General features: G+C 36.6%; 1 pseudogene; it reads left to right on the plus strand.

Moving 5' to 3' along the window:
- The first annotated feature begins 10,106 nt into the window (after positions 1-10,106).
- Positions 10,107-11,074, plus strand: LOC102010239 (annotated as a pseudogene).
- Positions 11,075-12,012: the final 938 nt, after the last annotated feature.

The raw sequence follows: 12,012 nt of genomic DNA on the forward strand, positions 1-12,012 counted from the left end.
TAATTATGCAAGATTGTACCTTAAGAAGATAGAAAAAAAAGCAGAATGCATCCAAAGTAAGTAGAAAAAGTGGAATGATAAAAGCAGAAATTGATGAAAAGAAAATTAACAAAACAAAATTAACAAAGCTCCAAATTGACTCTATGAAATAAACTGAAATGGATTACAACTTCTAGCTAGATTCATCATGAAGAAAACTGACACAAATTATCAACATCAGGAATGAAAAAGGATGGCACTACATTTATACCCCATGTATATGTACATATACACACCCATACATATATATGTATATAAGATCAATATAAGCAATTCAATGTTATTAAATTTGACAACTTAGTTGAGATAAATATTTTGGAAAATGCTATTACCAAATACTGATACAAGATGAAACAGAAAGTCATAATGACCCTATACCTTTTAAAGAAATGTAATTCATTATCCTGTGGAAAAAATTGGAGACCCAGCTTATTTGATAATTTCTCTCAACATTTAAGAAAAAACAATAATAGCAGTCTTACAACTTCTTCCAGAAAATAAAAGATAACTTTTCATTGAGCATTTATTAATTTTTTTGTTTTTTTGAGATAAATAACAAGAACAGGATCTTGCCATGTAGTTTAGACCAGCCTTCAACTCACTATGTAGCCCACGCTGGCCTCAAACTCATGGTGCTCCTCCTGCCTCAGCCTCCCAAGTGCTGGGATTACAGGGGTATGCCACCGTGCCCGGCTCTCATTATTTATTTATGCACTGTTCTAAGAATTTCACATGTATTGTCTATGCTCCAAATACTCTTGTGAAATAGGACATATTTCATCTGTATTTTGTAGATTGGGAAACAAGTTTAGAAAGGCTGAATGAATCACTTCAGATCATATAGTTAATAAATGCAACAGCCCAAATTTGATGATGAGTTTGACTTTGACTTTTATTCAATAAATCATGCTTCCTTATGATTTACCATAATGCTTAATTATAATATATAATATAATGCAATACAATATATTATAACATATATATAATTATAATAATATAGTTATGTTATATATATGTATATATGTGACACATAGTAGGACCACAAGTTATATTTGTTATATGAATGAACAACAGACACAGATGAATTCTCTTTTGGTAAGGAAACATTTGTCCTCATGACTTAAAAGACAGTAATAGAATGTATCTCAGATTGTCACGGTGGGCAGGTGTTCTGAGGCATGTGTTAGTGATTACACTGACTCATTTAAGGTAAAAAATGGTACAACCCAGTTCTTTGCCAGTTTGGTGAATACAGTATAAGCTTCTAAAAATGCTGTGTAGTAGAATGAGATAGTTTCACATTACTGCTTCAAACTCTGCTCTCTTGGAAACGTTCTCTTGGTCTTCCTGTGGGTCTGATGAACTGCAAGCCAAATTCATTTGCTCTGTGTTTATATTATGGCAATTGAGGTCTCCAGTGTCAGCAAAAGGGAAAAGCTGAAAAACTGATGAGCTAAGCATGATGTTACTGGAAATGGAAAAACTGCAGATTCTGGATGGAAGAAAAAGTGTGTTTATTTAGTGATTTGAAAGTGAGAAGGAGACTGTACTGTATAACAGGCGTTACTTGGGAATGGCTTTGAAGCACTTTCAGTTTGTAAATTTTCTTAGAGGGGGCAAATATTACCATCTCTCTCTTAAAAGTTTTATCAAAGACTAATTTGCATGTCGTAAAATTCACTCCTTTTAAACTTATGATTTAATTATTGTTTTACATACTTATCAATGTATTCCAGTTTTAGAACATTTTAAACACCCTAATAAGACTCTTCGCCCCTATTTATAGTTACCCCGGCCCCACTCCATGCAGCCACAGATCCAATTCCTATTGCTATAGATTCAGAAATCTTGGACACTTAATATAAATGGAACCATAAGATATGAGTTCTTTTGTGCCTAGTGTCTTTCACTCAGAATAATTTTTAAAATCATATCATCTATCAGTACTTCATTCCTTCTTGTCTCTGCATAGTACTTCAGGCTGTGGACACACTACATTTTATTTATCCATTTACTAGTTGGTAGATATTTTATAGCTTGATACACTTTTTAAAACGTACTATATTGGTACATGTTTGTAATACACAATGATTAGATTCGCCACGGGGAGCTGGTACACATACATGACATTTCTTAATTCTTTTTCTAACCCCTCTCTCCTCCTCTCACCCTCCCTACATCTCTAGGACACTGTCATATACATAATTTTAAATACATGATCATATTCCTCATAAGGACTCGGTGCATGTACAGAGCATTTCACAATCTTCCCTTTTTTCTTTTTTTTTAAATCTCATTTCCCTCTCCTCCCTCCCCCTCCCTCTGTCTCTCAGTTCCCTTCCCATATGCCAAAGATATAGCTGGATAAATTATTGTGAATAATTTCTTATGCTAGAGTTTAACGTGTTGTTTGGTTTACAGGCTGGAATGTATATTTAAATTCAATTATAAATTTAAATTTTTGTGAATATGTACTCCATTAGACAAGTAGTTTACCAGAAATCAAAATACCTTCTACAAGCAGCATTCAACACACATATATTTAGTACTTACTATGTACTAAATACTATTTGATATTGTGGAGAATGTGCTTAGTATAGAGATGGTCCATATTCATAGAGAGCTGTTCTGCTTGGGGAGACAGGCCAGAGCAAAGAGAGAAAGAGAAGGGTGGAAAGAAGAAAGAGGAAAAGAAAGAAGGGAGTGAGGACGATGATACAAAGACAATGAAATTAATGAAATTAATGGATGAGGTGGCTGCTTTAGATTGCATGGTTCAGAAAACCTCTCTGAAGAAATACTATTTGATCTGAAGTCTAGATAATGTAAAGAAGGCAGCATGCAATGGTCAGGGAAGGGCAATGTAGGCTGAGGATATAAAGACTTCATACTGAGAATGAGCTTGTCAGGTTGGAAGATTGTAAGAAGGCCCTGGGGCTGCAGTGTGAATTGGGAAGAGGTGAGTTTTAAGGGGCAGGTGGGTCCCATGTTCGATAAGGTTTGGTAAGGCAGCTTTAGAAAGTTGATTACGTTCTAAATTCACAGAGAGACATGGGAGGGTTTTACTCGAGTGCGCCATCCTACACTTCAGGCTTAACCTTGTATTTCTGGCTTCTATGTGTAGAGAATGGACTCCAGGAGGCAGCAGTGTAAAGGTGAAGGCCAGGGGGCGCCTTATCACAGCCAAGGGAGGGACGCAGGTGGGTGGGGTAAATGTGACTGTAGGAGGATGTCGGGAAGTTTTCTGGGTGGTTGGGGAGCAGCTTGCAGATCACCAAGTGGGGGTGGGTGAAGTCAGTGAGCTAAGCAGAGACTCTGGTTTTAAGGCTCTAGAAATTGATTGGAGAGATAAGCTACCCATTTTGATGGGGACAATGGGGTGAAGAGCAGATTCCTACAAGGGAAAGGATGACAAGGGCAGAATGGAGTTCTGTTTGGCCACTTTGTGTCTAGACTATTAGACGTTTGGGTAGAGATACTAAAGAGACCGTGGAAACACACATCAGGACTTCTAGGGGGGGGCTTGAGGTTGAAGCTATAGACTTGAAAATGGTGGACAAATTGAGAGAACTCAACAGTCCAGGCAGGATTGTTGTCCCCAGGGGGCACAGGTAGCTAATAGGAGAGGAGGTGGTGTGGGATAGAGCCTGCTCTTTCCTCATGCTGAGGCAAAGATCTCTTCGCATTTACCACCATTCTCTTAGAAAAGTCTAATGTAACTGGCTTAGTTCTTTTACAATCTGGAAAAATAAACCTTTTACTTCACTGTCTGGGCACAGATAATTGGGGTTTTCCCTCAGGCCATGTGATGCCAACTGTAGGTGACTTCTTTTTAAACTTTTGTTAGCTGGTGTTTGTAGTACATAATGTTTACATTTCTTGTGGAGATAGGTACATGCACATAACATATCTTAATTCTTTTTTTCGTCCCCTATTCCTCCCCTCCCTCTCCTGTACCTCACCCTTCCCTCCACCTCTTGATCCCCTGCTCCTTTGACAAAGATCTCTTTACTTCCTATTGTCCATCTTTTATTTTATTCTTTGTTTATAATGTAGGCTTCTTAAGTAAGAGAAGCCATGGGATATTAAGCTTGTGTGCTTGACGTACTTCACTTAACATTATGGTTTCAGGATGCATCCATTTTCCTACAAATGACTCGAGTTTCCCCTTCCTTACGGCAGAGTGGTACTCCACCATGTGTAAACACCACATTTTCTTTATTCATTTATCTGTTAGTAGACATATAGGCTGTTTTCAAGATTTAACTATTATGAGTTGTGCTGCTAGGTACATAAGTATGCATTTATCACTGTAATATGATGTCTTCAGCTCTTTTGGGAAGATATCTAGAAGGGTATAACTGGGTCACATGAAATTTCTAGTTTTATTTTTTTGAAGAATCTACCTACTGATTTCCATAGTGGTTGTTCCAATTTACATTCCCACCAACAATGTAGAAGACCACTCAACCAAAGCGTTTGCTATTGATTGATTTTTTGAAGATAGCTCTTCTTTCTGGGATAAGATAGAATCTCAGTGCTGTTTTAATTTGCATTTCTCTAATGGTCAGAAATGTTGAGCATTTTTCCAAGTATCTAATGGCCATTTGTCCTTCTTCTTCCTCTGTGAAGTGTCTATTCATTTCACTTGCCCACTTTTGATTGGGTCTTTTACTTTATGGGTCCAATTTCAATGAGTTCTTTTTAGTCTAGATATGAGTCCTCTGTCTGAGGAACAGCTAGCAAAATTTCTTCCCATTCTATAAGTTGTTTTTTCACTCTGTTGTTTGTTTCTTTTTCTCTTAGGAAGCTTTTAAATTTGATGTGGTCCCATTTGTTCATTCTTGGTACTATTTTCTGCACTACCAGGATTTTGTTCAGGTAGTCCTTGCCACACCTAGAACTTTAAGAGTTTTACCTATTTTATCTTCCAGCATATTAAGAGTTTCTCTTTTATCATTTAGTTCTTTGATCCATTTTGATTTTAATTTAACATATGGGTGAGATATACGGGTCTAGATTCAATCTTCTGCATGTAGATAGCCAGTTTTCCTAATACCATTCATTAAAGAGGCTGTCTTTATTCCAATGTATGTTTTGGCTCCTTTGTTAAAGAACAAATAGTTGAATGTACTTGGTGTTGTTTTTAAATCCTGTATTCTATTGTTTCATTGATCCTAGTGTCTGGTTTTGTGCCAGTTTCATGCTATTTTTAACCAGTGTAGCTTTGTAATATAACTTCAAGTCCAGGATTGTGATGCCTCCCACTTTGGTCTTGCTACCCAAGCTTTTGTTATTCAGTGTCTCTTCTGATTCCATATGAATCTTAGGATTATTTTACCCAGTTTAGCAAAGAATACTGCTGGAATTTTGATAGTGTTAGATATGTATATCAATTTTGGAAGTAGAGCCATTTTGACTATATTGGATCTTCCCATCCAGTAACGGGATATTGCACCCCTACACTTGGGATCCCTACAATCTGTACTCCTGGGTCTTGCTGAAGCTTGCACTCATTCAGCTCTCCACCCTAGAATGTGGACGTATCCTTTCCCCAATCTTCTGTCCAGTACAACCTTAGTGAACTAAAAATCCTATAAATTCTGCTTTGTTTTATGGGCATTATTGTTCAGTTCTAGAAACTTCTTATTTTTTCCTTGATTTCTTCTGTAACCTGTTGTTTATTTCAGAGTGTATTGTTTAGTTTCCATGCATTTGTGTAATTTCTGTTTTCTTTTGTTATTGATTTCTAATTTAATTACCCTAAGATCTGATAATATACACAGTATAATTTTAATTCTTTTACATTTACTTATGCTTGCTTTATTGGCTAGCATGTGGTTTATTTTCTAGGAAGTTTCATGAGCTACTTAAAAGAAAGAGTATTCTGCTTCTGTTGGGTAGAATACTCTATAGATATCTATTAAGTCCATTTATTTGAAGGTTTTATGAAGCTCATATTTATTTGTTGATATTTTTAAATTCTAGTTGACTTGTTTATTTGTGATAGTGGGGTACTAAGGTACCATAGTATATTTTGTTGATGTTTATCTGGTCTTTCATGTTCAGTATTACTTATTTTATAAAGTTGGGTGTGCTGTGGTTTTTGCATGTATCTTAATAATTTTCATCCATTCTTTTTTTTTTTTTTTTTTTGTACCAGGAATTGAACTCAGGCCTCACACTTTCCGGGCACACACTGTGCCCCTGTGCTATACCCCCAGCCCTTGTCATCTATCCTTATTTGATTATTCCCTAAACAAATATATAGTGACCTTTTTTTGCCTCTTTTGATGAGTTTTGGTTTGAAGTCCATTTTGTCTGAATATAGGATAATTACACTTACTTTTTGGAGAATTCCTATGGAATGAAATATTGTTTTCCATCTTTTGCTTTTTAGTCTAAGAATTTCTTTTCAGTTAAATGTGTTGTCCACAGCTTACCATTTGATACTGCTGCTTGATCCATTCGGGAAGTCTGTATCTTTTTATTGGGAATTGAGGCATTCACATAAGAATTAGTATTGATAGGTATTGACTTATTTCTGCTATTGCCTTGTTTGCCTCTTGCTGATTCCCTATCATTTTCTTCTGCTTTACTGCTCATCCTATCTGGTGTATTCATTCTGCTAGATCTTTTGTCATTGTTAGCTTTGTTGTCTCTTTCTAGGATATCCTTGAGAATTTTTGTGTAGTGCTGGCTTGGTGTTCATGAATTTCTTTAGATGTTCTTTATCATGGAAGTTTCTTATTTCTCCATTAACTTTGTAAGATAGTTTGTATGATATATCAGTCTGGGTTGGAAGTTGTTTTCTTTTAGGATTTGAAACACTTCACACTCTCCTGTTCTTTAAAATTTGTGTTGTGAGGTCCACTGTAATTCTAATGGGTTTTCCTTTACAAGTGATTTGTTGCTGCTTTTGAGATTTCATTCTTATTTTGGATTTCCAGGATTTTGTCTATGATGTTTAGTGGGAAATTTCTCTTCTGATCTTGTCTGTTTGGATTTCCAGATGCCTCAGCTACTGTATGTTAAATTCTTTTCCTTTATTTAGAAAGTCTTCTGCTACTCTCAGTAAACAGTTTACTGTCTTCTGATTTTTTACTTATTTCAACTAATTTCAACTAATTTTAGTCTTCTTTGCATCATCTAGTGGTTTTCTGATCAATTTTTCATGTTTTCTTGCTATTTTCAGGGTAACTCTCTTTAATTAGTCAGCAGTAACATCCTTGCTTTCCTGTTCTGACACTCCATCCTCACATTAGTTGCTTCTGCTGCCCATAGTTTGGATAGAATTTTTAATCTCCTGACTTTCTATTTCAGCATTTTTATGGATTCTAATTCTTTCCTATGATGTTCTTTCATGTTTTACGCATTTTTATACCACTTCTAGATTTTTATTAGTGTCTTGTATAGACTTACTGATAATTTTGTTGGCTCAGTATATCTTTGCTTATGTCTTCTGTGAGCTTGCCAAATGCCTTATTGATCTATTTTATTATCTTACCTGATATCATTTTACAGTTTGAATGTATGCCTTTTGGTTTCCTCCCCATAAATTCCCTGTGGATCAGCTTTAAAGAACTGGAAGTTTTTGGGTGCAATTTTTGGCTTGTCTTCTAATGTTTCCATCATTTGCTTTGAGTTGAAGTTTCCAGTTTGATTGTAGTGGAAAGCTTCATTTCTAGTATGGAGACCTCTTTCATTAATTTCTGCTTTTCAGTTGTGGCCTCTGGGCATGGCTAATTATTCGCTTTTTCCTCTGCCCCAGGTTCTATGAACCTCTATTTATTTGAGATAGGAAGTTGCAGCATATTTTTCCCACTATCCAATTTTCCAGGAATAAGTTACAGTATTGTTAGTGACCTTAAGGCAATCCAGATATTGGAATCCCAAGGGAAGCAACTAATATCAACAGCTATTTCACTTTGTCTATAGTAATAAGATCAACATCAACTAAAATCTGTGTATTGGCAAATTCTAAGGAGCAATAAAAGAGATATATAATTATATGAGTTCTGTAAATATGTAAAGAGATCTATAACTATAGCTTGAATACTAAGATAAAGCAAATATTGACATACAATAGATATCTACTAAGTGAAGCATCTTTACTACCACCATCAACTGAATAGTATTTAAAAGCAATAGCACAAAGTTAATTAGCAATCTAGAGATTCATAAAGCTTAATAGTTACACCAGTAGAAATAGAGTGGATAAAGATCTAGAGAATGAAAAGAGAAAAATTAAAATATAATCAATGGGATATGAGGAGAAGGACAGCAAAGTGAGATGGGGGTCCTACTGAGAAGTAAAGGGTACAGGAAAGAACAAACAAGAAAAAAGACATATAGAGAAGAAAAACAGATAATAAAAGAAGATAAGAAGAAAGAGAAAAATTGCAAAGGAAAAAGGGAAAAGGAGAGGAAAGAAAGTAAAAGAGGAAAACAATGGGGAGGAAAAACCCACAAATACTCAAAAGACTTAATGAAGGAAAGAAAAATAATACAAAATAGAATAATCAAAAAAAGTCAAAGAAAAGAGTCAATGAAAAAATATCCTGCATTTTTGAATGAATGGATTCTTTCCAAGATCTGTAGTGTTAGGATCCAGCCATTCACAATTTTTTATGCCTAGCTTGAGGGTTTTGAGTTTCTGAGGTGCTCCCTGCACCGGAAGCCCCTCTGTCCATTCCCACAGGCTGTGGCTACCCTCTGAGCCAAGGCATGCCTTGCTCCCACTGCTAGATGAGGAACTCAATCAGCCCTTTAGTCTGGGCAGGTTCCAGTGGACTATTGAACTTAGTGTCTTCAGTTGTAGGACCTGGTTGCTCCCTTCTCTCCTTGGGTGTTGTCCTTGCCAAGAATGATGTTGAGTGTTTTTTCCTCACCTCTGCTGCCCTTGCCACAGAGAAACAAAATGTAGAGCTGGGTGGATGATCACTCTTGTGTCAGTGTCACTGTGGGAAATGTGGGCCTGTTTGCTCCCATGAGAAGAAGTGCTGCCTGTTTGGCATGGGCCTACTTACTTATGTGGGGGAAGGGCACTGCTTGTAGAGTGCAGGCCTGCTTCCTCACATAGGGGAGGAGCACAGCTAGGCTGACATCAGCCCACTTGCTCTCCAAGGTAAGAGATTTCTAAGACTCCAAATGAGGAAAATTGGTGCCTCCAAGGTGAGAGAAAACCTCCATCTGCACTAACCTGGGGGACATGCTGAAACCAGATGCAGAGAGATGGGCAGGCTTTTTGTTACTATTGACTTGGAGGTCTGTTTCCAAGATAGAAATAGATTTATCTGTTGGTTTGTTCATTTCTTCTTCTATTCATTTTTACCTAGTTTTTTTATTGTGGTAAACTGAGGGAGAAGAGGAAAGAGAGGGAAAGAGACATAAAATTTATTGTCTTAACCATTGTTAAGTTCTGATATTAAGTTCTGATATTAAATACATTTACATTGCTGTGCAACCATCCATTTCTAGAACTTCTTAATCTTCCTAAGTGAAAATTCTGGATCCATTAACTACCTGTTCTTCCTTTTTTTCTAGCCCATGGACACCATTTAACTTTCTCTCTCTGTGAATTTGACCTATGTAAATTGAATCCTTTTGCAACTTGCTTATCCCATTAACATAGTATCTTCAGGGCTCATCTGCACTCCTCCAAATCAGAATTTTCTTCCTTTTGTTTCTGCATTTAACAAAGACTAGGTTGCAGTGTATAAAATCACCTCACTGCTTAACATCAAAGCAAACATCAACTCTACACTGACATCTTCAAAGTACATCAGTTTGTACAAGAGGAAGACTAGGAACAAAAATGTCCAACATGGCTGAGAGTGCCTCACACTGCTTTGCGATGGTACTCAGGAGGGGCCACTTCATTATCACTGGATCTAAACAAAGTCGCCAAATCACTACTAACAAAGACTAGGTTGCAGTACTGTGAGGTCTTTGGGCACTGGCAAATCCTGCCCAGGATGGCGTGTCTGATGTGAATTCTGGTGGGGTAAAGAGTAGGGGGCAGTAGCTCTGGGTGGTGGGAAAAGGAGATGGTGAATCACTTATAAATGGCACCCACGCAGGACCCGAAACCCAAGTTCCAGGAAGGTGAACAAGTGCTGTGATTTCATGGCTCTCTTCTTTATGAAGCAAAGTATGTAAAGGTTGCCATAAAAGAAAAACAAGTAAAATACTTTATACACTACAATGGTTGGCATAAAAGTGAGGATGAATGGGTTCCAGAAAGCAGAGTACTCAAGTATGTGGACACTAATCCACATAAATGGTGAGAACTTCAAAAGGCCAATCAGGAGCAATATGCAGAGGGAGAGATGAGAGGGGCTGCTCCAGGAAAGAAGACATCTGGTCTGCTACAGAAAAATGATGAAGTGAAAACTAAAAAGAACAAACAGAAAACCCCTGGTAATGGAGATGGTGGCAGTACCAGTGAGATATCTCAGCCTCCTCGAAAGAAGAGGGTCTGGGTAAATCCTACTGCTGAAAATGAAGAAACTTATGAACAGAGTTGAAGATAAAGTAAAGATCCCTGAAGAGCTAAAACCATGGTTTGTTGATGACTAGGCCATAATTACCAAACAGAAACAGCTGTTTTATCTTCCTGCCAAGAAGAATGCGGACTCCATTTTCGAAGACTGTGAAAACTATAAGAAATCTTGAGGAAACACAGATAATGAGAATGGTGTTAATGAGGTTATAGCAGGGATAAAAGAATACTTCAATACGATGCTGGGCACTCAGCTCCTCTGCAAATTTGAGAGACCACAGTATGCTGAGATCCTTGCTGATCACCCTGATGTACCCATGTCCCAGGTGTATGGAGCACCACATCTACTGAGATTATTTGTACGAATTGGAGTGATGTTGACCTATACACCTCTGAGATGAGAAGAGCCTTGCTTTATTACTGAATTACCTTCATGAGTTCCTCAAGTATCTGGCAAAGAATTCAGCAACTTTGTTTAGATCCAGTGATTATGAAGTGGCCCCTCCTGAGTACCATCGCAAAGCAGTATGAGGCACTCTCAGCCATGTTGGACATTTTTGTTCCTAGTCTTCCTCTTTTACAAATGATGTACTTTGAAGATGTTAATGTAGAGTTAATGTTTGTTTTGTTTGATTTTAAACAGAGAAAGTAAGAGGGGTCACAGTTCCTTTTTATTTTTTATTTTTTCCATTTCAAAGTTGCTACCAGTGTATTGAATGATGGACAACAGAGAGACATGGTGTAGAGCATTTTATTGTCCAGCTGACAAAGCTGCTATTGAACTCTGGTGGTTCTATTCCTTTGACACTACATACTTTTATAACACATGTTAATGTTATATGACAAAATTCTCTGATTCCTAGTGCCAAAAGCCTAATTCAGTGTATATAACTGAATATCCTCATCCATTGTGCTCTTTTTTTTTAAAATGGTGCTTAAAGATCTATCCTTTGCAAGTCATCCATTATGTTCCTTAGGCATTCTTTGTTCAAACTGTTGAAGAATGGTGAATTGTCTCATGATTTTTGTATTTGTGTCTAATGCATATCTTAACATGATAGATGCAATGCATTGTATAGTACAGTTTTCTGGAAAAGTCAGTCTTTTAGGAATTGTTATTCAGATCTTCAATACATTTTTTCTTTAAATTTCAAAATAACCCACAAAGACGATATTTTACTATGATTAAGTGCATATACTTTGGGGATAAAATACTGGTCTTGAATTTATTCTATTTACTGACCATATAATTTTGAACAGATTAGTTGGGCCTGATTCCTTCCTTATAATATATATATTACAAAGGCAGCAACTTCTAGAGTATACTAGTGAGTTGATTAAGTTAAAATTTGTGTAGAGCAGAGAACAATATTTTAAACAGAAAAAGGAGTTGTTTTTATTATTTATTAATAATTTGACAAGGCCCATTAAGGATAATTAAACATACATGCTGCCTTCAGGAAGCTTAT

Source organism: Chinchilla lanigera, unplaced genomic scaffold (genome assembly GCF_000276665.1).
Source record: "Chinchilla lanigera isolate Chin_1 unplaced genomic scaffold, ChiLan1.0 scaffold00011, whole genome shotgun sequence".
Lineage (NCBI taxonomy): Eukaryota > Metazoa > Chordata > Mammalia > Rodentia > Chinchillidae > Chinchilla > Chinchilla lanigera.